General features: G+C 46.9%; 1 long non-coding RNA gene across 1 annotated transcript in view; it reads right to left on the bottom strand.

Moving 5' to 3' along the window:
* Positions 1-6,627: 6,627 nt before the first annotated feature.
* Positions 6,628-26,266, bottom strand: part of LOC147117747 (uncharacterized) — a 258,768-nt gene continuing 239,129 nt past the window's right edge. Inside the window, exon 3 of the long non-coding RNA XR_015078526.1 lies at positions 6,628-8,000. This is a non-coding gene — a long non-coding RNA (uncharacterized LOC147117747). The remainder of the gene's footprint in view (positions 8,001-26,266) is intronic.

The raw sequence follows: 26,266 nt of genomic DNA, 5'->3' as shown, positions 1-26,266 counted from the left end.
CATGTCCTGGATGACTCATTTCCAAGAAATCAGAGGGCCCACAGGCCCCTGCAGTGAAAAGTGAAACTTATGTTATGATGCGCAATTAATTACTCATAAAAGACGGAGAGTTAGGAGAGTAACTAAAAGGCTTTTATTAACAAAGAACAGAGCATGCCTCTCGTGGTTGACTGGTTTCCAAGAAGGCAGGGGGCTGCAGAGCAGTCACCTTTATACCTGGGCATGTGGGTGGAGCCAGGGGCAGAGCCAGCTGAGGCATGCATAGATACAACAGTGTGCAACAGCAACAACAACGGTGAACAACAATAACAGTGGTTTACCACATTCACCCCTTGTTTAAAATTGAGTCTGGCGGGGTGAAGTGCACTAAAGGTTCGTGTAAGTAAGTCTATCAGGTGGCCTTGTATGCCGTCCTGATCGTCGTGGTGGCGGCGGTGATGGTGCAGCATCCAACGTTGAATCTGGCGTCTCATTGAGTGGTTGGGTGGTCAATGACGGGTCCTGGGGCTGCGGCATGCCGTCTACAGGGGTTGGGTTGTGGGTAGTGGTGGATGGCAATGGTAGTGTTTCAGGGGCACCCGAAGGTGCGAGGTCTCGTATGGAGACTGTGTCCTCCCGCCCGTCCGGGTACGCCACGTAAGCATACTGGGGGTTGGCGTGGAGGAGGCTCACCCTCTCGACCAGGGGGTCTGTTTTATGGGACCTCACGTGCTTCCGCAGTAGGACGGGTCCTGGAGACGTCAGCCATGTCGGTAGCGAGGTCCCTGATGTGGACTTCCTGGGGAAAGTGAACATTTTTCATGGGGGGTGGCATTGGTGGCCGTACAAAGCAGTGACCGAATGGAGTGGAGCGCCGCAGGGAGGACCACCTGCCAGCGAGAGGTCGGAAGGCCCTTAGATTTTAAGTTTAAGAGGACGGCCTTCCAAACCGTCGCGTTCTCTCTTTCCACCTGGCCGTTCCCCCGGGGGTTGTAGCTGCTGGTTCTGCTTGTAGCAATACCTCTCGTGAGCAGGTACTGACGGAGTTCGTCGCTCATAAAGGATGAGCCCCAGTCGCTATGGATATAGCTAGGGAAGCCGAACAAGGCGAAAAGGTCATTCAGACATTTAATGACCATGGTACTGGTCATGTCTGGGCAAGGGATGGCAAACGGGAAACGGGAGTACTCATCAATTATGTTGAGGAAGTACACGTTGCGGTCAGAGGAGGGGAGGGGCCCTTTAAAATCGACGCTCAGGCGCTCGAAGGGGCGAGTGGCCTTGATCAGGCTTGCTCTGTCTGGCCTATAAAAATGCGGTTTGCACTCGGCACAGATTTGGCAGTTCCTGGTCATGGTCCTGATCTCCTCAATGGAGTAGGGCAGGTTACGGGATTTGATGAAATGGAAGAACCCGGTGACCCCCGGGTGGCAGAGGTCATTGTGGAGGGTCTGCAGTCTATCAACCTGCGCGTTGGCGCATGTACCACGTGATAGGGCATCTGGGGGCTCATTGAGTTTCCCGGGCCGGTACAAGATATCGTAATTGTAGGTGGAGAGTTCAATTCTCCACCTCAAGATCTTGTCGTTCTTGATTTTGCCCCTCTGCTTATTGTTAAACATAAAAGCTACTGAACGCTGGTCAGTGAACAGGGTAAATCGTTTTCCGGCCAGGTAATGCCTCCAATGTCGCACCGCTTCCACAATGGCCTGGGCCTCCTTTTCGACAGAGGAGTGTCGAATCTCGGGGCCCTGGAGGGTCCTTGAGAAAAAGGCCACGGGTCTCCCCGCCTGGTTAAGGGTTGCAGCTAGGGCGAAGTCGGATGCGTCGCTCTCCACTTGGAAAGGGATGGACTCATCCACTGCGTGCATTGTGGCCTTCGCAATATCTCTTTTTATGAGAGTGAAGGCTGCACATGCCTCTGCTGTCAGTGGGAAGGAGGTGGACTTGATGAGGGGTCTGGCTTTGTCCGCATAGTTGGGCACCCACTGAGCATAGTAAGAGAAAAACCCTAGGCATCTCTTCAGTGCTTTTTGGCAGTGGGGGAGGGGGAGCTCCATAAGGGGGCGCATTCTGTCGGGGTTGGGGCTGATGACTCCGTTCTCCACTACGCAGCCAAGAATGGTGAGGCGCGTGGTGCGAAACATACATTTGTCCTTGTTGTATGTTAGATTCAGCCGCTGGGCCGTACGGAGGAATTTCTCTAGGTTAACGTCATGGTCCTGCTGGTCGTGGCCGCAGATGGTGACGTTGTCTAGATAGGGGAAGGTGGCCTGCAGCGCGTTCTGGTCAACCATTCGGTCCATCTCCCTTTGGAAGACCGAAACCCCGTTGGTGACGCCGAAGGGGACTCGGAGGAAGTGGTAGAGACGACCGTCAGCTTCAAAAGCTGTGTACTGGCGGTCCTCAGCCCTGATGGGGAGCTGGTGGTATGCCGACTTCAGATCAATCGTCGAGAACACCCGGTATTGTGCTATCTGATTGACCATGTCAGATATGCGGGGGAGTGGGTATGCATCTAACTGGGTGTAGCGATTGATCGTCTGGCTGTAGTCAATAACTAGGCGCTGTTTTTCGCCAGTCTTCACTACCACCACTTGTGCTCGCCATGGGCTAGTGCTACCCTCAATAATCCCTTCCTTCAGGAGTCTTGCTACTTCGGATTTAATGAAGCTCCTATCCCCAGCACTGTACCGCCTGCTTTTGGTAGCGATGGGCTTACAGTCGCGGGTGAGGTTAGCGAACAAGGGGGGGGGGAGACTTTAAGCGTGGAGAGGCTGCAAATGGTGCACGGCGGGCGATTTAAAAGCTGCTGGCTGCAGACTGTGAGTGGGGGGAGGGGTCCGCCGTATGCTAATGTGACACTTTTAAGGTGGCACTTAAAATCCAACCCCAGTAGAACGGCAGCGCAGAGATGGGGCAGGACAAGAAGTTTAAAATTTTTGTATTCTGTGCCCCTTACTGAAAGGGTCACTACACAGTAGCCACCGACGTCTGCTGAATGGGATTTGGAAGCCATAGAGATCCGATGGCGCGTTGGCCGGACCGGGAGAGAGTAACTGCGCACCGTGTCGGGGTGGATAAAGCTCTCCGTGCTCCCGCTGTCGAAAAGGCAGGTAGTGGTGCGGCCGTTTACCGTAATGTCCATCATGGACCTGGACAGTTGGTGAGGGAGAGATTGGTCCAGCGTCACGGAGGCCAGCGTATGGTCGAGCGAGTCGCTGTGGTCGGCAGACGAGGCGGTGGTTGAGTCCAGGTCACCCGCGATTGGAGTTGGAGGCGTCCAAGATGGCGGACAAAATGGCTGCGCCCATGATCCCGATCCCCACGCGGCTGGAGGTGTCCAAGATGGCGGACAAGATGGCTGCCCCCACGGTTCACACGCGGCGCTGCTGGCATTAGCGGTTTTACCTTTGCAGGCGCTGACGTAGTGTCCTTTCTTCCCGCAGCCAGAGCAGGTAGCGTTTTTCGCCGGGCAGCGTGCTCTGGGGTGTTTTGCCTGGCCACAAAAGTAACATTTCGGGCCCTTGGACATCGCTGCAGCAGTTGGTGCCGGGGGTGGCGGTCCCATGACCCAAGTTTGCGGCGTCCACGGTGCGGAGCGGTTAGGGGAGAATGCGTCCATATTCTGGTGGGCCGCGTCTAGCGAGAGCGCGAGGGACACTGCCTTCTTCAGGTCGATTTCGCCCTTCTCCAGCAGTCTCTGCCGGGAGTAGTCGGACTTGAGGCCCGCAACGAAAGCATCTCGGATGAGTCCCTCCGTGTGTGTCGCGGCCGATACCTCTTTACAATCGCAGGCTCGGCTGAGTATCTGTAGTGCCCGTAGGAATGCCTCCACCGATTCCCCGGACTGCTGTTTGCGGGATCTCAGGAGGTGTCTGGCATAAACGTATTTACCGGGCGTGTGTATTGTCCTTTTAGCAGATCGATAGCCGCCGCGTAGGTAGTCGCATCCTGGATGAGCGTGTAGACTTGGTGGCCCACCTTGGAGGCCAGGATTTTTAGTTTGTTTCCATCTAGTGTCACGGCTGAGGCTTCCAGGTAAGCTTCGAAGCAACGCAGCCATTGTGCGAACTTGGTAGACGAACCCGCCTCTTGACGGTCTAGGTCCAGGCATGTTGGTCTGAGGGCATGCAGCAGCACCTGCTGCTCAGCGTTTGGTGCCGTCATTTGCTGCAGCGCCTGCTGCTCAGCGTTTGGTGCTGACATTTTGTTTTTGTTAATAAAATTGATGCGCAATTAATTACTCATAAAAGACAGAGAGTTAGGAGAGTAACTAAAAGGCTTTTATTAACAAAGAACAGAGCATGCCTCTCGTGGTTGACTGGTTTCCAAGAAGGCAGGGGGCTGCAGAGCAGTCACCTTTATACCTGGGCATGTGGGTGGAGCCAGGGGCGGAGCCAGCTGAGGCATGCATAGATACAACAGTGTGCAACAACAACAACAACGGTGAACAACAATAACAGTGGTTTACCACATGTTATAGGCTACCTTGTATAAGTTAGACACACCTAGTTAGTGATTAATGTATAGACTTTTTAATTGATTGGACCTCTGAAGAAGGAGGGATTGGAAAATGTGTATAATTGCGTGGACTTTGAGAAGCTTGTTAGAGTTCGATTCAGACGTGATCTGGAGGCTCTCCTCAGGCCTGAGTAAACCGTTTTGACTTCAATTAGTGGTCTGTCTTTCTTTCGACAAGCTAGTGACGTCGACCTTGTATATCACTTGGTCCGCACTTTGGGGGCTTACATCACCAGGCAATGACTATCTCCAACAAGCGAGAGTCTAACCACCTCCCCATGACATTCAATGGCATTACCATTGCCGAATCCCCCACCATCAATATCCTGGGGTGTCACCATTGACCAGAAACATAACTGGACCAGCCACATAAATACTGTGGCAACAAGAGCAGGTCAGAGGCTAGGTATTCTGTGGCGAGTGTCTCACCTCCTGACTCCCCAAAGCCTTTCCACCATCTACAAGGCACAAATAAGGAGTGTGATGGAATACTCTCCACTTGCCTGGATGAGTGCAGCTCCAACAACAATCAAGAAGCTCGACACCATCCAGGACAAAGCAGCCCGTTTGATTGGCACCCCATCCACCACCTTAAATATTCACTCCCTCCACCACTGGCGTACCATGGCTGCAGTATGTACCATCTACAAGATGCACTGCAGCAACTCACCAAGGGTTCTTCGGCAGCACCTCCCAAACCTGCGACCTCTTCCACCTAGATGGACAAGGGCAGCAGGCGCATGGGAATACCACCACCTCCAAGTTCCCCTCCAAGTCACACACCATCCTGACTTAGAAGTATATCGCGATCCTTCATCGTCGCTGGGTCAAAATCCTGGAACTCCCTACCTAACAGCACTGTGGGAGTACCTTCACCACATGGACTGCAGCGGTTCAAGAAGGCGGCTCACCTTCTCAAGGGTAACTAGGGATGGGCAATAAATGATTGCCTTGTCAGCGACGCCCAGATCCCATAAGCGAATTTTAAAAAAATACCAGTTGATGGATAACTTATACCTTAATTTTAATCTGTATCTTTATACATGCGATAAGACAAACTAATAAAAGTAGGTAACAATTCTTTTCGGGTGGTGCTTTTGGGCCCCACTAAGTTCATTGGTGATGAAAGAATAGACTAACTGGCCCTGATATTAACGGGGAGGGAGTGGATGGGCAGTTTTGTGGTCGGGAAACAAGGAAGAACGGGTTTCCCTCAGTTCCTGCCAAATTTAACGGCAGGACCGGATTACCATTTTTAGGCTCCGTTTCCAAGTCGCAGCCAGCCAGAATGAGAGGTTAGCTGGCTGTTGGGTGGGTAAGCTTGCAGCACCAGGAGAGGAGAGGGAGAGATCGTAGGTCGGGAGGTGGCAGAGCGATCGGGGCCAAAGGGGGAGGGAGCCATTGATGAGGGGCCCGGAGTGGTGGGAGTGTATTGATGGGGGGACCCAGAGAGACTGGGGTTGTGGGGGAGAAGATCACAGGGGGCCGGAGAGATCAGGGCAGGAGGGGAGAAGATCACAGGGGCTGTGGAGGACATGGGGTGGGTGGGGGGGGGGGGGGTGGGTGGAGATCGCAGACTGTGGAGGACATTGGGAGGGCATCAGATCGTATGCAGGGGGGTGGGGTCCGATTACTAGAGGGGTTAACAGGTTTGCTTGGTGGGCTGGAGGGGGGAGCACTACGCTCCTCCTGGCCCACAAGCAGTGCTGGAAAAGCACTTATCTATTCCATACAGCAGTCCTCGCCTCCCTTCAGCTACCGGGTTTCTCAAGGCCTAAGAAACCCGGCTGGCCAGGGTTAAAGCTGGAACAGGAAAAAATCTGAGGCACGCAGTCTCATTAAAATATTTAAATGAGCAACCCGCACCCTGGAAGCAGGTTGGTCGCCCGTCCCGCCTCCATTAAAACGAGAAGTGAGCTGGTTTGAGGTGGGTTGTGTTTGGGTTTGAGAATTTTTCCATTTTATATCTCACCAGATCTAAACCCACCCGTTTCTAGGGGTTAAAAGTCCCCCAATATTACAGAAAGAGTAATAAAGGTCACTACCTGACCTTGAAGAGTGTTTAAATGCAGGTATTACAATTCACAAGTAGATTTTGCATTAAAGTAAAACCTAACAGTCAGATAGGGAACAACATTTTATCTCATTAGTAAATAAAATGGGAGTAAAGGATGACAGTAACAAGGCAACTAGCCCTTTATTTTGCAACTGTTTTAAATACAGAATGGTAAATATTTTTATAATGTCAGGAGTCCAGTATAAGTGGCATATTACAGAGAGTGTTTTATGTTTATTAATAATGATATTCAGCATAATAAGCACACCACATGGATATGACATTCATATAGGTCTCAACATATTATAACATCTATATCAGTGAAATCAACATGGCAGCGAAATTATGAGCATGCTAGATTGAGTGTGGTTCACATTGTATAAATATAGCACAGTAAAACCTGAGTGGTCTTTAATTTATGTAATAGGTTATTTTAAAACGGGAGGATAGAAAGGAAAAAGGATTGTGGAAGCTTCCCTGGTATTTTAGCTGTGCAGGGATGTTGGAGCTGTGTTATCTGAGTCGCTTGCTATTCGGTAATTTTACATCAATATGGTAAGTGAGCAATGCAGAGATTGTTAAGGACAGTCCAGTGTAGGTGTTTTTGTCCAGTTGCTGGCAGTTAGTTTTAATATGGTATGGTGTGGTGTGTAGCATGAGGTATTATGTAATATTTTCTCATTAACTGAAGCAAAAGTGTGTGATGAAGATGGTTGGCTTTTATGTATTCATTATTTTCTTTTCCCCTTTAAACTAAATCTGCGTGTTACCTTGGTCTCTAGAACAGTCATTGTTGCAGTGTAAAATATGATCCAGTGGATTGCAAAGGTCAAAATAGTTCAGCGAAAAAGGAGCATCAGAGTTTTCTAAATACCAGAGCTGTGTAAATCATTGAGCGATTACTGTATACACACCAATGTTTTAAATTTGTCTTTTAATATAAAAGGAATATTACCTACAAACTTTCATTGATTTTAAAGGACATGGATTTCTGGTCTTTAACTTATGACTTTTCATTAAAATACAATGGAATACTAATATTTCTAATCAGCTGAATTGTGAAGGATACTCTAATCCTCATAATAGTGGTTCTTCCATACTGTGTAAATAGTCGATGATATTTGTACTCAAATCAATCTTTTACATATTACAGCTCAATGGTGCTTAATTGCATATATAGCTATATTAACAAAGGCCTACTCAATAAGAATTAAGTTGTCTCTTTTAGTGGTAAAGGAATTGAAATCAAGTTGTAAATATTAATCATTATATAAATAATTACATTTCATTCTTAGAGCTGAGAACTAGTCACTGTTTTCTTGCAGATGTCCACTTTTAATTAGGATGATTTGTTTAGTCCTGTGATGATTAATATCTTCATGATGTGTGAGTTTTCACATCTTGTCTGCAGGTGTCAATTCAAGCTGGCATGTCTCTGATTCTAGGATTATAAATTGAAAAAGAGAGAGTATTACATTATTCCATACAGCACATAGCATGGTAACAATGGCAGTTAGAACCAGTGATTGGTTAAAACAAAGTAGCATCATTGTTACCCCTTTTATTTACACTTTTGGAAAACCCCATTTGTCATTTTTTTCCTGGACTGTCCTGCATAAAATAACATTAACACATATAAGTCAGGTTTGTTTCCACTGATGGGAAGGTAATAGTTCTGGTAATTACCACTGCTCTGTAATGTTAACACATTTTTTATTGAATAGCACCTATTGACTAAACATTTTCCAATAATTTTTGAAATAGAAACTGCCTACAGCATTGAGGAAAAACTGGTAATCAATGAAAACCAATAGTTTATTTTACAAGTCTCCAAATAAAATATATGCTCCTATTACATATTAAAAGAACATTTTAGAATAGTAGATTTCAAAAATTTTATAATGTTATATTGGGCTGACTTTCCTGAGGAATGCTGTTTCCAGATGTAAAGGAGGAAAAGGGAACGGGGACCTGTGACACAGGTCTTTGCCCCTATACGTTGCCTGGAAATTTATGGGTGGAGTATGCAAGCATGGCAGACATGGTAATTAGGTGGAAGGGGCATGACCAACCCCCTGTCGCCAGAACGGTGCCAATTTTGAGGACACTGAGAAAAAGTGGGCTTTACACACTGCACCCTCTATCGTTGGAGAGTCAGAAAGGGACAGACAGCTAAGACCAGAGGACCAAAAAAAATATGTCCCATTTTCTTTCAGGGACAGGAATTAGTGTTGGAAGCATTCTAGCTGCTGCATTTGGACAGCAGCCAGAAGGCCCTGAAGCTGGCAGCCATTACCTGCTGCCTTCCACACTCTTTTCTAAGCGCAAGGCCATGCCATGGAGCAGACCTCTGTCTGGTGTTTGTTAAGCCTAGGCTAATGACCTGAACCCAAATATACAGGCAGATTTAGGTCAGATCATGTGAAATGCACTTCAGATGCACTCCATCTGACTGGTGTCCAGGTGTGGGGGAGGCAGGAAAATCATCCCCTACATGTACACAGTTAACTTAATAATATTTTTAATCTGATTCTCTCAGAGACATCTAAGTGATCAGCAGCAGATGAAATTGGCATATCAGCCATACTGATCTTTAGATTATCTGTGCAATCCCACCAATTGACTACCAGATAAATAAATGGAGGTCTGTTTGGTGCCCTCTAGGCTCCTCACTTGTGGCTGTAGGGCCAACCTGTCCAGTTAACTGTGCTCAATCATATTGTTTGATATGCTGTCCTTGAGGAGCTGCTATGATACTTCTCATTGATTGCTCCGATTTCAGTGTGCTGCGTCAATTCTAATTGAGGGCTACAGAAAAGGCTGTCATCATCTTGTGATTTCTGCAGGCTTGCTGTACTTGCGGAAGTGCAGCAGAGTGTCAGTGGCCTCCACTCCTGATCCTGCTGCAGTATCCGGAGGTGGGGGGAGGTAATCTCATTAGCATGCAAATGGCAAGTGCTAGACCACTATAGACGTATCATGGATGTCCATCAGAGAAGGGAAGGGGGCGCGAGAAAAACGATGCAGGCCAGCCACCAGTGCAGCAGCTGGCACTGGCAGAATGTTTATTTATTTCTTTAAACCCAATTTATAAGGGAGCCTTTTTCAAGGATTAACTGCAGCTTTTATTGGTGTCAAAGCCAGGTTCCAGCCCTGGACCTCCCAGCTGGGCCCCAGTTGCGTTGCTGAGCATGACTGTATGCTGGGTTCATCCTGGCATTCAGGGCACTCTGTGGTAGGGAGGGCGAGGCCAAGGAAATTACTGGTGTAGGAATTTATTCCTCCAGGTCTGCCCTCTCAGATGTCAGAAGCCATATTTCGAACAGACAGAAGCTCTAATCCAACCAGACCCTACGCAAATTAGCATCCTGGGCCAGCATCTGACGTTAGACAATCCAATTAGGTTTACGTAAATTCAGACCATCATTTTTTCTATGCGTGACTGTTTTATTTATGCATTGAGGTATATTAGCTTCTGTTTAAAGAAAGCACTGATTTCTACACTGTTCCAATATGGCCCAGTGATTATTTACCCTTCCCTGTTTCATAAATGTATTTACCCGGTTTTGTTCTCTGCCTCTGACTAAGAAGGAACCTAATGACGATGATCTGCCATCAAGGCTACTAATGACCCTTTAGAACTGGCGAATACAGCAACAGTTCAAGTAATAAAATTCAGCTTTCCTTTTTTTATTTTTCTTCTCTCCTTCAGGAGGAAATGAATAATCTCAATTATGCATTTCTATAAACGTCTGGTTTAATACCCAAGATTATGAGAACACCATCAGCCTTAAGTTCCACTCCACACCTTCCTGACTTGTACATGTATTGCCATTTCTTCACTGTCGCTACCAATCCTTCCCTAACATCACTATGGAGTACCATAACCACAGGGACTGCAGCAGTTCCAGGAGAAGTCTCACTCCTACCTTCTCATGGCAGCTAGGGATAAGCAACAAAAATATGGCTTTGCCAGTATCACCCATATCGCAAGAATAAATTAATAGAATCCAGCCTTGTGCTGGTGATTTCATTCTACATTCTTCAACTTCCTTCAGATCACGTACTCTGTGTTCGCAGTCTCCAGTCTTATTGCAGTGGAATGGCTGAATCACTATGACCCTGAGATTGTACAGCCATTCTGGTGGATTCCTCAACCTGGGTGTAGAAATATAGAAAAATAGAAGACAGGAGCAGGAGTAGGCCATTCGGCCCCTCGAGCCTGCTCCGCCATTTAATGAGATCATGGCTGATCATCCAAATTCAGTACCCTGTCCCTGCTTTCTCCCCATATCCCTTGATCCCTTCAGCCTTAAGAAATATATCTAACTCCTTCTTGAATATATTTAATGAATTGGCCTCAACTACCTTTTGTGGTAGAGAATTCCACAGGTTCACCACTCTCTGGGTGAAGAAATTCCTCCTCATCTCTGTCCTAAATGGCTTACCCCTTATCTTTAGACTGTGACCCCTGGTTCTGGACTCCCCCGCCATCGGGAACATCCTTCCTGCATCTAGTCTGTCTAGTTCTGTTAGAATATTATAAGTTTCAATAAGATCCCCTCTCATTCTTCTAAACTCCAGCGAATATAAGCCCAACCGACCCAGTCTCTCCTCATACGTCATTCCTGCCATCCCAGGTATCAGTCTGATGAATCTTCGCTGCACTCCCTCCATGGCAAGAACATCCTTCCTCAGATTAAGTGACCAAAGCTGCACACAATACTCAAGATGTGGTCTCACCAAGGCCCTGTACAACTGCAGCAAGACATCCTTGCTCCTGTACTTGATTCCTCTCGCTATGAAGGCCAACATACCATTTGCCTTCTTAACCGCCTGCTGCACCTGCATGCTTAACTTCAGCAACTGGTGCACAAGGACACCCAGGTCTCATTGCACTTCCTCTTCTCCCAATCTATTGCCGTTCAGATAATAATCTGCCTTCCTGTTTTTGCCACCAAAGTGGATAACCTCGCATTTATCCACATTATGCTGCATCTGCCATACATCTGCCCAATCACCCAACCTGTCCAAATCATACTGGAATTTCTCTGCATCCTCCTCACAGCATACATGCCCACCCAGCTTTGTGTCGTCTGCAAACTTGGAGATATTACATCTAGTTTCCTCGTCTAGATCATTAATATATATTGTGAATAGCTGGAGTCCTAGCACCAATCCCTGCGGTACCCCACTAGTCACTGCCTGCCACTCGGAAAAAGACTTGTTTATTCCAACTCTTTGCTTCCTGTCTGCCAACCAGTTTTCTATCCAAGTCAGTACCTTACCCCCAATCCCATGTGCTTTAACTTTGCACGCTAATCTCTTATGCGGGACCTTATCGAAAGCCTTCTGAAAGTCCAAATACACCACATACACTGGTTCTCCCTTATCTATTTTACCAGTTACATCCCCAAAAAATTCCAGTAGATTAGTCAAGCACGATTTTGTAAATCCATGTTGACTTTGTCCGATCCTGTCACTGTTATCCAAGTGCTCTGCTATTACATCTTTTATAATGGACTAGCATTTTCCCCACTACCGATGTCAGGCTTACTGGTCTATAATTCCCCGTTTTCTCTCTATCACCTTTTTTGAATAGTGTGGTTACATTAGCTACCCTCCAATCCAAGGGAACTGTTCCAGAGTCTATAGAATTTTGGAAGATGACCAGCAATGCATCTACTATTTCTAGGGCCACTTCCTTAAGTACCCTAGGATGTAGATTATCAGGCACTGGGGATTTATTGGCCTTCAATCCCATCAATTTCCCTAACACCATTTCCCTACAAATACTGATTTCATTCAGTTCCTCCCTCTCATGAGACCCTATGTTCCCTGACAACTCTGGGAGGTTATTTGTGTCCTCCTTTGTGAAGGCAGAACCAAAGTATGTATTTAATTGGTCTGCCATTTCTTTGTTCCCCATTATAAATTCCCCTGATTCTGACTGCAAGGGACCTACGCTTGACTTCACCAATCTTTTTCTCTTCACATGTCTATAGAAGCTTTTACAGTCAGTTTTTATGTTCCCTGAAAGCTTACTCTCATACTCTAACTTCCCCCTCTTAATTAATCTCTTTGTCCTCCTTTGCTGAATCCTAAACTGCTCCCAATCCTCAGGTTTGCTGCTTTTTCTGGCCAATTAAATGTCCTCTCCTTGGATCTTATGCTATCCCTAATTTCCCTTGTTAGCCACGGTTGAGTCACCTTTTTTGTTTTATTTTTATGCCAAACAGGGATGAACAAATTCTGTAGTTCATCCATGCGATCTTTAAATGTTTGCCATTGCCTATCCACCGTCAACCCTTTAAATAACGTTCCCCATCTATCCTAGTCAACTCACGCCACATACCATCGTAGTTTCCTTTATTTAAGTATGGACCCTAGTCTCTGAGTCAAATACTTCACTCTCCATCTTAATGAAGAATTCTATCATATTATGATCGCTCCACCCCAAGGGGCCTCACACAAGATTGCTAATTAATCCTTTCTCATTACATAATACCCAGTCTAAGATGGCCTGATCTCTAGTTGGTTCCTCAACATATTGGTCCAGGAAACCATACCATACACACCAGGAATTCCTCCTCCACGGTATTGTTACTAATTTGGTTAGCCCAATCTATATGTAGATTAAAGTCACCCATGATAACTGCTGTGCCCTTATTGCACGCATCTCTAATTTTCCGTTTAATGCCATCCCCAACCTCAGCATTACTGTTTGGGGGTCTGTATACAACTCCCACTAACATTTTCTGCCCCTTGGTATTTCTCAGCTCTACCCATACAGATTCCACATCATCAGAGCTAATATCCTTCCTTACTATTGTGTTAATCCCCTCTTTAACCAGCAATGCTACCCCACCTCCTTTTCCTTTTTGCCTGTCTTTCCTGAATATTGAATACCCTTGAATGTTGAATTCTCAGCCTTGGTCACCCTGGAGCCATGTCTCCCTAATCCCAATTATATCATATCCATTTACATCTATTTGTGCAGCTAATTCATCCACCTTATTACGAATGCTCCTCGCATTAAGACACAAAGCCTTCAGGCTTGTTTTTTTAACACTCTTAGACCTTTTAGTATTATTATTTACTGTGGCCATGTTTGATTTAAACCCTTGATTTCTCTGACTGCCACTTTTGCTTTTCTCCTTCCTTTCTTTTGCTTCTATCCTTGCTTCCCTTTCCTCTGTCTCCCTGCACAGGTTCCCAACCCCCTGCCATTTTAGTTTAAACCCTCCCCAACAGCACTAGCAAACACTCCCCCTAGGACATCGGTCCCGGTCCTGCCCAGGTGCAAACTGTCCAGTTTGTACTGGTCCCACCTCCCCCAGAACTGGTTCCAATGTCCCAGGAATTTGAATCTATCCCCCTTGCACCATTCCTCTCGCCACGTATTCATCTGAAATATCCTTCTATTTCTACTCTGACTAGCACGTGGCACTGGTAGCAATCCTGAGATTACTACCTTTGAGGTCCTATTTTTTAATTTACCTCCTAACTCCCTATATTCAGCTTTTAGGACCTCATCCTGTTTTTTACCTATATCGTTAGTACCTATATGCACCACGACAACTGGCTGTTCACCCTCCCCCTCCAGAATGCCCTGTATAATATGTAGCCCTGCACTGTGACCCTTGGCCTTGGTTTCGCAATAAAATTGGAGAAAACCTCAAGTTTGAATTTAAGTGGAACTGCTCTATGGTACAGTGTGTAAATGCACATACCTATTATATCCCATGACAATTACTTTTATAAATTATATTTATTTTATTTGTTAGTCTGATTTGATGCTGACTGTATTGGAAAGAAGGGAATTATTGAGACAAATATTGTAGCTGCTGGATAGCTAAGACGTCCGAATCTGTCATCTTTATTCTTACTGGTTCCGTTAGAAAAAAACTGACTTTCCAGCTTACTCTGTTTACATTAGCAGAGGACTAGTTAATGTTCAAGCCTCCTGTAATGTATGGTATATGGATTTTCAAACTTCATGCATGCTGATTTTCAGGTGAATGTTTTGAATTTTTAATGAAATATTGAATTTTATTTGCATAGTTCTTTACTTAGATGAATGCCGAGAATGCAGCAAATTGTTTGGAGTTTAATAAAATGTTTGCTATTATGCAGAGTACTTGCTGCATTCCATTTAGTCGTTCTGGTTAAGCAATGCAAATTGCCATTTCAGCAGAAACATTTCTTCATGTATTTTTACAAGCACTTGTCAGTGTAGCTTGTTGGATGGGAACAAGCAATCTCTGGAATCCAGTTGTGATACAGTAGATCTTTCTATGTAGCAATCCCTACATTCTCAGTAGGCATGTTGCTGCTTCTCTGCCTCACCTCCGGTGCTGATTAAAATTGGAAGCCTTCAAGGTTTCAGAGCGGGGGTCCCAAGGTTGTTACTGACCTGCCCTGCACTTCCCTCACTGAGCTACACTGAGAATTCAGTGAATATATTTTCCTCCAGACTGCAATCTCAATGGCCTCTTTTCCTCTATACAGCAGCAAAGTGCTGTTCTTATGTAGGTAAAACACAGCAGCCTAGACGTTATGCCTGCTCCCTGTCAATTTTTTAGTAGCTCTGAAGCAAATGCAGAGCGGGGGGGGGAAATTGCTCAGCAACATGCTCCACTGTGTTCTTGCCTCTTTGCACATCTCCTCCTCCATTTCCTAATAACCAAGTCTGATAGTAAACAATGCACCTGTCCATATGCAGGCGGGCATACTTAAATAGCAATGCAAATGAGGGAAATATATGTCCTCTGATGTGTTTACTGCCGTTTACGTCATTTGAACACTGGACACAAAAAGCGCCTATTAGGCCCAGCCACCCAGCATTCAAATGCCGGTATAGGGTTCCAAAAATGTTTATTGTGCAATTGTTCATGGAGCTTTGCCTTGAACAGGCTCCAGAAAGAAGATGCAATATTTATTTTAATCTGCCACAGGAATAGCATTCCCTATTGGCATACCATTGTATACCATTATCATGGAAAAGGAAGAGCAGCACAGAATGGAGGAAACCAGATTCAAGCAACATTTAAGGATGATGCACTCCACTAGGTACCACCTAAACCTCATTGAATGTACAGACAGCATAGGTCATATGAGGACATTACTAAGAAGATATGTATAAGAGAGTGCTTCACCAAAGAAGCAATAGGGCAGCTCTGCCATCTACTGTTTCAGAACCTGCAGCAATGGCCATGTGCCTGCACTGCTCTCTCTCTCTGGCCTTAATTTTAATACTTTGGTGGGTTAGGAGTGGGATGGCAGGGGGGCGCAGTGGGGGCTCGGAAGCAGTCGGAAACCCCAGCAGAATGGTTTTCCCGCTGGCCCTGCCGAATTTAACCGAATTTAACAGATGGAGAGGCTGGCTGACTGCGGGCGGGTAGGTCTGTGGCACTAGGCTGCAGAGAGGAGGGAGGGAGGGATCAAGTGGAGGCTGGAGGCTGGTCGGGGGTGGAGGAGCATTGGTGGGAAGCTGGAGGAATATGGGAGAGCCGGATTATGATCGGGGCCGGAGGATGATCGGTGGGGGGGGGGGCTGGAGCATGATCGGGGGGCCGGAGGAGCATGATTGAGGGTCTAGAGAATGATCGGGGAGCTGGGGGCTCATCACGTGGGGGCCGGGGGCTGGTCGGGGTGTGGGGGCTTAACGCATGAGGGCAAGAGGACCATTGTGGGGGGAGGCAGGCGACATCGGGGGGCCGGAGGAGCATCGTAGGGGAAGGGTGGGAGGCCGGGAAGGTGATCGGAGGCCTGGGGACGATATTTGGAGACCTGGCTGGGGGGAATCAGAGGCCTCGCGGGGGAGTCTCTGATCGTGGGGAGGTGGGTTAGGCAGGGACGCTGGATCCAGGAGGTAAGTGTAAAGGCACTTAACTCCTGGATGCAGCAATCCTCGCCTTCCATTAGCTGCCGGGTTTTACGAGGCCAGCAAAACCCGACCAGCCACTGTTAAATTTAAAATGGTGGTTAAATCTCAGGCACGCAAGCCTCATTACAATATTTAAATGGACGTCCTGTCTCCTGGGTGCAGGTTGGCTGCCCACCCCCGTCCAGCCTCTGTTAAAACTGAAAGTGGGCAGGTTGGAGGTGGGTTCTCGTCAGGATTCAGATTTTTAACATCTTGGCCAGAATTTTCCCCTAAAAAAACAGGTGGGTTTGGAGCGTGGGGGCAGTTAAATTGTTAAATATGGGATTCCCAACCTGATCCCACCTCCAACCCGCCCACTTCCGGATTTAACGGAGGTGGGACGGGGGGCAGGCAGCCAACCCGCTGCCAGGGGGCGTTACCTTAATTTAAATATTGTAATGAGGCTGGAAGCCTCTTTTTACACCTCCATTTTGAATGTAACTGCATATGGACAGGTTTCCCACAATTCGTGAAACCCGGCAGTTAAACCAACACGGGGACTACTGCATCCAGAAGGTAAGTGGCTTTATACCTAACTCCTGGATCCAGGGTCCCTGCCCGCGATCGGAGACCCCCTCCACATAGCCTCCGATCGCCGCCCCAGGCAGCCGATTCCCACCATGAGGCTTCCCCCACCACCCCACCGATGATGCTGAGGCTGGCCACAATCCTCCGGTGGCTGGCCTCTCTTCTCTTCCTCTCTTCTCCCCCTGCCGACGCTTCGGCTCACCCCCCCACCCCGCCCCACGATCCCCAATGCCGACCCCCCGACCCTCCTCCCGCGATACCCGATGCGAACGCCCCTCTCCCCCTACAGCGATCCATGCTGCCCGATGCCGACCCCTCTCCCCCACCCCCGGACCGACCCGTCGCATCTGCAGGCCTACCCACCTGCAGCCAGCCAGCCTCTCAATCTGGCTGGCTGCGGGCGGGAATTCAAGGCCTCACATGCAAATCAGACCCTGCCTCGGACACCCCTCGCTCCCAATCCGCCTCCATGGAGAAAATTCCGGCCACTTCTCACCCGACCCCAACCCACCTGTTTTTTTGGGTTAAAATTCCTCCCTCTCTCTCTCTCTGACTATGAAGGTGACAAATGCACTCAACTTTAATGGCATGAGGGGTCTCTGTAATATCAGCCAGGCTGCAGTATGGGCATGCAATCATCAGGTGACTGATGCACTTTACAGGAGATCTGGGAAATTCATCACCTTTGGCATTACAGCAAGGCAGCAGTGAGATGGGGCCATCCAGTTTTATGGGGTCGTTGACAATGTTCCTATAAAGCTGCGCAGCCGGCTGGAGGTCCCACGCAGGCCACTCAATGGCTTTACATATGAAATAACCACGCATGCGCAAGAAATTGAATGGGTCACGCAGGCAGTTAAAGGGCCCGCGCACCAAAAAAAATGACAGGGAACATTGGTCACTGGCTTCCCCAATATCCAGGGTGCAATCAATGGTGCCCATGCTGTTTTCCAAGCTCCCACAGAACAACCCCTCAATTACCTCACCAGGAAAAGTTTCCCCTCCCTCGATGGACAGATTGTTTGTAACACACAAAGGAATATATACATCACCATAAGATATGCTGGAAGTTGTCATAATGCATTAAATACTCCAAAACTCAGCCCTCACTGACACATTCCGGGAAGAAAATCAAGTCAACAGATGACTTGTAAGTGACAAAGCCTACCCCATGCTCCTATGGATAACGACACTACAAAGTGTTCCCTTTTGTAAACATAGGCCCTGAAAATTTGAGGCCTTCTGGAAAACTTCTGCCATACCTCTGGTAAGAGTTCAATGGAAGACCCAGGAAATAGTCTGGAACACTGATATATTGGGTCCCAACATTTGCTGTAAGTTTCGGGGGTGGGGGGGACATGTCTGTGGCAAAAATAGTGCAAAAATTCTATAATACCATTGAAGCACATGGATGCAAAATTGGCTAAGAGTCAGAAAGCAGAGAGTAGTGGTGAACAATTGTTTTTCTGACTAGAAGGAAGTCTCACAGGATTCGGTAATAGGGCCACTGCTCTTTTTGATACACATTGATGACATGCACTTGGGGATACAGGGCATAATTTCAACATTTGCAGGTGACACAAAACTTGGAAATGTAGTAAACAGTGAGGAGGATAGTAACAGACTTCAGGAGGACATCAACAGACTGGTGAAATGGCAGATGCAGTTTAACGCAGCAAAGTGTGAAGTGATTCATTTTAGTAGGAAGAATGGTACAATTTTAAATGGTACAATTTTAAAGGGGATGCAGGAACAGAGAAACCTGGTGGTGTACATAGACAAATCTTTGAAGGCTGTTAAAAAAGCATACAGGATCCTTGGCTTTATAAACAGAGGCATAGGGCTGGATTTTGTCAATGGGGAGCTTTTGGAGGCGGGACTCCCACCTTTTGAGTTGTAGTCTCGCCTCCATCGACTTGTGGCCAACCCATGCTATTTTCCCTTGATTGACCTTGTTAAGCCTGCCCAGCGGGCTCAGCGGGCCAATTAAGGGACACCTGGTTACTGGTGATGTCAGCGATTGACATTTCAGCATTTGATAGCTCTGTGAAGCTGTCAAACACTGACAATCTGTCTTCTAACTTGAGTCCTTTTACTCAGACTCAGTTAGAGACTCTCCAGACCAGAAAGCAGAAAGAGGCTGCAGCTTTTGACAGTTCAGCGGCCATTCTGCTTTCTGTGCCGGTGAGCTGAGGGACTCCCAAGAAATGAAGGGAGGAAGCCTGCAGGAGAAAGTAAAGGTAAGTAAAACTTATTAAAACACTTTACACTTACCTCACACACTTATCTCTGCACACATGCACCCATCACTCACCTGCACAATGGACATCTCGACCCCTCCAACCCCTTCAGACCGACTGTGATAATAATGATAACTTCCGGGAAGTTATGTGTCACTTCCTGTGAACTGTGAACTGTGAACTTTGTACATACATCACTTCCTGTCATACATCACTTCCTGTTGGACTGGTATAAATACTGAACTGCTCAGTATTGTAAGGGGCTTCTACCAGAGGCATGGTGAAGACCTCTCTTGTATATAGTGTGATTATAAGTTGCTTAAAGCTTACTTTAAAGTTACTTGATGTGTGAGACTCCTTTTTCTTACATCAATTTAAGCAACTTAGTATTTACACTCACAAATACTAGACCTTCGGACAAACTCGGAGTTAAGGATCCAGGGAACCACCCATCATGGAAAACATCCTTAAACCTACTCGTCTGGACTTGGACCCGAACACACCAGCAGCTGGCAGGGTATGGAAGCATTGGTACCGTACTTCTGAGAATTTTCTGGATGAATGTAAAGCGAATGCTCCTACTAAACTGAGGATACTTATCAACTATGTGACCCCAACAGTGTTTGAATATGTTGATGAATGGGATAATTACGATGAGGTGATTCGGGCACTTAAGAAACTGTATGCCAAGACTCCAAATGAGGTCTATGCTAGACATCTACTGGCCACAGCCCGACAAGGGCCAGGGGAATCGATTAACGAATTCCTTCAAGAACTTCGCAGGCTCAGCATAGATTGTAACTTTCAGGCAGCCTCAGCTGAGCTGTACCGCGAAGAAATGATTCGTGATGCTTTCATCTGTGGGATTGCCTCTCCATTTATACGCCAGCGTCTACTAGAAAGTAAAACACTTGAGCTACAAAAAGCTTTTGACCTAGCTTGTTCTCTGGATTTGGCAAAGAAAAATGCAGACCTCTATCAGCTGCCCAGATCTCGATCTGCTGCTGTAACTGCAACCAGACAATTCAAGTGGTCTCAGGTGAACCCTATCATGGAGGAATCTAATTCTGATAATTCTGATGAAGAAGAGGAGGATGACCCCACTTTAGCAGCCTCTTGGCAATCTAGGAAGGAATGCTTCTTTTGTGGAGATGCTTTTCACCCTAGGAAATTCTGCCCTGCTCGCAATGCAATCTGCAGTTATTGCAAAAAAAAAGGACACTTTGCTAAAGTTTGCCAATCAAAAGCCTCTACGAGGGCCTATCCAGCTAAGGCCTACCGAACTGCCCCAATTAGGGCCTATCAAGATGCTCCAGCTAGGACCTATCAAGCTTCCCCTCGAGCTCTCTCCCGAAGCACACCGAGAGTTTCAGCCACTCTCTGTGCAATGACACCAATTACAGCTGCTTGCCCACAGAACCTGTTTCATGCAGCTACAAAAGTTTCAATTAAAGGGCATACCTTAGATGCCTTAATTGACTCAGGAAGTACTGATAGTTTCATTAAAGAACAAATTGTTGCGAAATTGAAACTACATGTCTTCCCATCGGACCAGGCAATTGCGATGGCTCAGTCATCACTTAATACCAGAACCTCCGGCTTTTGTGTTGTTGATATGACACTTAATGGTCGCCTGTATCCCTCCACCCGACTTTCGGTGCTCAAGGACTTATGTAGTGATCTCCTCTTAGGGCTGGATTTCCAAAAACAGCATAAGAAACTCACCATTGAGTTCGGCGGATCCAAACCTGGACTTACTATTTCTAATATACCGTCTAAATTACTGTTTTGTGCATTGTCAGCAGCTTCACTTGATGAACCCTCATTATTTGCCAGTATTCCGCCTCGATGCAAACCAATAATAACGAAATCGCAGCGCTTTAATCAGGAAGACCAATCTTTTATTGAGGCTGAAATCTCTCGACTTCTAGCAGAGGATATCATTGAACCATACTCGTCGCCCTGGCGGGCTCAAGTCGTCATTGTCAAGAACCCTCTAAAACCTCACAAACAACGACTATGCATTGATTATTCGCAAACCATCAATCAATATACTGACTTGGACGCCTACCCATTGCCACGCATTGATGATATGGGTAATAAACTGGCCGAATACAAAGTGTTCTCAACTTAAGATTTAAAAAGTGCCTATCATCAGGTACCCTTGAAGGTCTCAGATAAGCAGTACACGGCCTTTGAGGCTAATGGACGGCTGTACCAATTTCGTCGCCTCCCATTCGGGGTTACTAATGGAGTGGCTGTCTTCCAACGGGCAATGGATGGCCTGGTTAAACAGGAAAACCTAAGGGACATTTTTCCCTATCTTGATAACATTACTATTGCAGGTCACGATCAACAGGAACACGACGCCAACCTCCAAAAATTTCGGGATGCCCTCCATCGCCGTAACTTAACCTTGAATGAATCTAAGTCTGTTGAGTCACAACCGACCATCAACATCCTTGGCTACTGCGTAGGCAATGGTATCATTAAGCCAGACACAGAAAGACTTCGCCCGCTCCAAGAGCTCCCGTCACCTAAGAATCCGGCTTCTTTACGTCGGGCTCTCGGTCTGTTTGCATACTACGCTAAATGGATTCCTCATTTTTCAGACAAAATCCAACCCTTGCTGCATGCTAGATCATTTCCATTGGAAACAGCGGCTGTTGCAGCCTTTAACCTTCTCAAAAAACAGTTGGAGAAAGCGGCTCTTCACTCCATCGATGAGAATCTCCCTTTCATAGTTGAATGTGATGCCTCGGAGGTGGCGATCTCGGCTACTCTAAATCAGGAAGGTCGTCCTGTAGCATTTATGTCCAGGACCTTACAAGGTGCCGAGCTACATTATCCTCCGGTTGAGAAGGAAGCCACATAGAGGCAGTACGGAAGTGGAACCATTTTCTAGCTCGCCAGCACTTTACATTAATCACGGACCAGCGATCAGTCGCCTTCATGCTCGATAATCGAAAACGAACCAAAATTAAGAATAATAAAATACAACTTTGGAGGATGGAACTGGCCTCTTTTGGTTATACCATTCACTATCGACCTGGCAAGGAGAATGTGGCCCCGGACACCCTCACACGGGCATTCTGCTCCGCTATGTCGTCCTCTACTCTCATAGATGTCCATAATGGATTGTGTCATCCTGGCGTTACGCGCATGCTACATTTCGTACGATCACGGAATCTCTCTTTTTCTACTGGAGATGTAAAGAAAATATGCTCAGAATGCCGGCTTTGTGCGGAATTAAAACCTCAGTTCTTCCGCCCCTCAGATGGTATGCTCATACACGCAACCCAACCGATGCAACGACTTAGCATCGATTTTAAGGGCCCAGTGCCCTCTTCCACTCGGAACACATATTTGCTCACCATGATTGATGAATATTCACATTTTCCGTTTGCCTTCCCCTGCTCCAATATGCTGGCGTCCACAGTAATCTGCTGCCTTGAGCAGGTATTTTCTCTCTGTGGCATGCCGGCTTATATTCACTCAGATCGGGGTCCATCCTTTATGTCAAAGGAACTCAAGGACTACCTCTCAGAACGGGGAGTTGCTACAAGCAAAACAACACCATACCATCCCATCGGAAATGGGCAGGTAGAGAGGTATAATGGTATCATCTGGAATTCCGTACGTCTTGCTTTAAGATCTCGGGGCCTACCAGACCAGCAATGGGAAGCAGTGCTTCCGGATGCATTGCACTCTATACGGTCCCTTCTTTCTACAGCCACAAATACTACACCTCATGAGCGGTTCTTTGGATTCCAGCGTCGCTCATCTCATGGGACATCACTCCCGTCATGGCTAACTACTCCTGGACCTACTCTACTCCGAAGATACGTTTGGACGTCTAAAAATGACCCTCTCGTAGACGAGGTCGAACTAACCGATGCCAACCCCACCTATGCAAACATATGATATCCCGACGGCCGAGAATCTACCGTATCATTACGGGATCTGGCTCCCTGCCCACCAGGACCTAGTGGGACATCGGGAGATGGTATTTTACCAGGAAACTCTTGGAACCTATCGGGTACCCCTCTCCAGGGTCCTGATCGGACACCAACTAGCTTGGTGCCGGTAGAACCCCGTACTCAAAGTTGCGACCCTCCCAGTACCGCGCACGAAAGTACTGATCCGCCACAGACCAGCTCTGCACCTCCCTCTGAACAGAGGCAGACCGACTTTGAACCTATTGGGGCTCATACACGAAGCCATGATCTCCCCGACCCTTCACAGGGTAATCCAGGCCACACAGACTCTGACCAATGGCCAACCGCATGTAAGCCGTCCAGTGACCCTCTACGACGGGAACCCAAACGGGTGCGACTCTTCCTCGTTCGGCGGCTGCGGAACAAAAGGAAGACCACAGCCTTCTAATCCTGCAGGAGGGAAGAATGTGATAATAATGATAACTTCCGGGAAGTTATGTGTCACTTCCTGTGAACTGAACTGTGAACTGTGAACTATGAACTGTGAACTTTGTACATACATCACTTCCTGTCATACATCACTTCCTGTTGGACTGGTATAAATACTGAACTGCTCAGTATTGTAAGGGGCTTCTACCAGAGGCATGGTGAAGACCTCTCTTGTATGTAGTGTGATTATAAGTTGCTTAAAGCTTACTTTAAAGTTACTTGATGTGTGAGACTCCTTTTTCTTACATCACCGACGGTCCGCCTCGCTAACTTGGCGTGGTTCGGAGCCATCGGGAAGCCCACACTTCAGGGCTAAAAATAGGGATTAGGCAAAAAACTGCCTGTTAACTACCTGTTAACAGGCAGTTAATTGGCACTAATCCCCTTCCCGCCTCGGGGAGGCGGCTCCCAGCACAGTGGCAGCACGATGGCATAGTGGTTAGCACTGTTGCCTCACAGCGCCAGGGACCCGGGTTCGAATCTGGCCTCGGGTGACTGTGTGGAGTTTGCACATTCTCCCCGTGTTTGCGTGGGTTTCCTCCGGGTGCTCCGGTTTCCTCACACAATCCAAAGATGTGCGGGTTAGGTTGATTGGCTATGATAAATTGACCCTTAGTATTAGGGGGATTAAATACGTGGGGTTACAGGGATAGAGTGGGATATGTGTTGGTGTAGGGGTTACGGGGATCAGGTGGGATATGTGTCGGTGCAGGCTCGATGGGCCGAAATGGCCTCTATCTGCACTGTGGGGTTTCTGTGATTTCTGTGAGGTCGGATACCCGCCTCCTGGGACATTGACACGGAGGCGGGCTGGGGGTGGGATGGGTTCCTGCCCCCCAATTCTGCAATTTTCCCACCACTCCCACCTCCAAACCCACCTCCTCGGGGCTTGGAAATTCGAGCCCATAGAATACAAAAGCAAGGGAGTTATGCTAAATCTTCATAAATCACTGGTTAGGCCCCAGCTGGAGCATTATGTCTAATTCTAGGCACCACACTTTGGGAAGGATGTCTCTAGAATGGTACCAGGGATGTGGGACTTCAGTTATGTGGAGAGACTAGAGAAGCTGGGGTTGTTCTCCTTAGAGTAGTGAAGATTAAGGGGAGATTTGATAGAGGTGCTGAAAATCCTGAAGAGTAAACAAGGAGAAACTGTTTCCAATGGCAGAAGAGTCGGTAACCAGAGGACACAGATTTAAGGTACTTGGAAAAAGAACTAGAGGCAAGATGAGGAGAGTTTTATGACGCAGCGAGTTGTTACAATCTGGAATGCACTGCCTGAAAGGGTGGTGGAAGCAGATTCAATAATAACTTTCAAAAGGGAATCGGATAAATACTTGAAGGGGAAAAATTTGCAGGGCAATGGGGAAAGAGCAGGGGACTGGGACTAATTGGATAGCTATTTCAAAGAGCTGTTTGATTCTATAATACCCAGGAAAGCCAACTGATGCATGGAGCAAATGTAACTGAAAACATTTTAAAAAACATTCCATCTATAGAAACCACACATCTTGCTTTAGGAGGCTGACTTGAACAGCTTGGGTCCCCCTTACTCCCCTGCACCCATATTTTAAAAAAAAAGACTTATTTATATAGCGCCTTGCATGACCTTAGGACATCCCAAAGCGCTTTACAGCCAATGAAGTACTTTTGAAGTGTAGTCACTGTTATAATGTAGGAAACGCTGCAGGCAATTTGCGCACAGTAAGCTTCCACAAACAGCAAAGTGATAATAACCAGATAATCTGTTTTTTTTATAGTGAGGTTGATTGAGGGATAAATATTGGCCAGGACACCGGGGAGAACTCCCCTGCTCTTCTTCAAAATAGTGCCATGGGATCTTTTACGTCCACCTGAGAGAGGAGACGGGGCCTCAGTTTAATGTCTCATCCGAGAGACTGCACCTCTGACAGTGCAGCACTCCCTTAGTACTGCACTGGAATGTCAGCCTAGATTTTTGTGCTCAAATCTCTGGAGTGGGACTTGAACTACAACCTTCTGACTCAGAGGTGAGAGTGCTACCAAATGAGCCACAGCTGACACCATATATGAGCTAGCCTTGCCCAAAATTGGGAGATTTGATGAGGATCTAGATTAACATAATTATACAATGTAAATTGTGCCTTTGCACATCAGTGGTGTGGCCTCATTTCTTGCCCAAGTCTGAAAATGAGATGCACTATAAATCAGCTGCACAAGGTACTGGGTACAATTTCCTGCCCCATTTCTGCCATGAGGGACATCCCTTACTTCATACGTAATCTCAGAAAATTGGGATTATGGTCTATAGAATTAACATGCTTCTTGGCCCCTGCTTTCTTGTAATAAGTGTTGTTATGTTGTGTTATATTTTATGTAATATTTTCTGTTATATGTTATGTCATGTCACTGTTGCAGTAGAGTTAGGGAGCTTTATTCAGTCTGGGGTTTGTGCAGATTGCAGGCTTTTACCAATCCCATCTGATGGACCAGCTAATTTTTTCCTGCCTGTCAATTTTTCATGTCCTACAGTCACTTATCCCTTAGATCAGTGAGAATGTTGAGCCGCAGCCCCATGTCAGGGGCAGTCGTGCAATGGATATGC

Source organism: Somniosus microcephalus, chromosome 5 (assembly GCF_052327205.1).
Source record: "Somniosus microcephalus isolate GS21.2 chromosome 5, FLI_Smic_1.0, whole genome shotgun sequence".
NCBI classification, from domain to species: Eukaryota; Metazoa; Chordata; class Chondrichthyes; order Squaliformes; family Somniosidae; genus Somniosus; species Somniosus microcephalus.
This window is presented reverse-complemented; position numbering and strand designations above follow the sequence as displayed.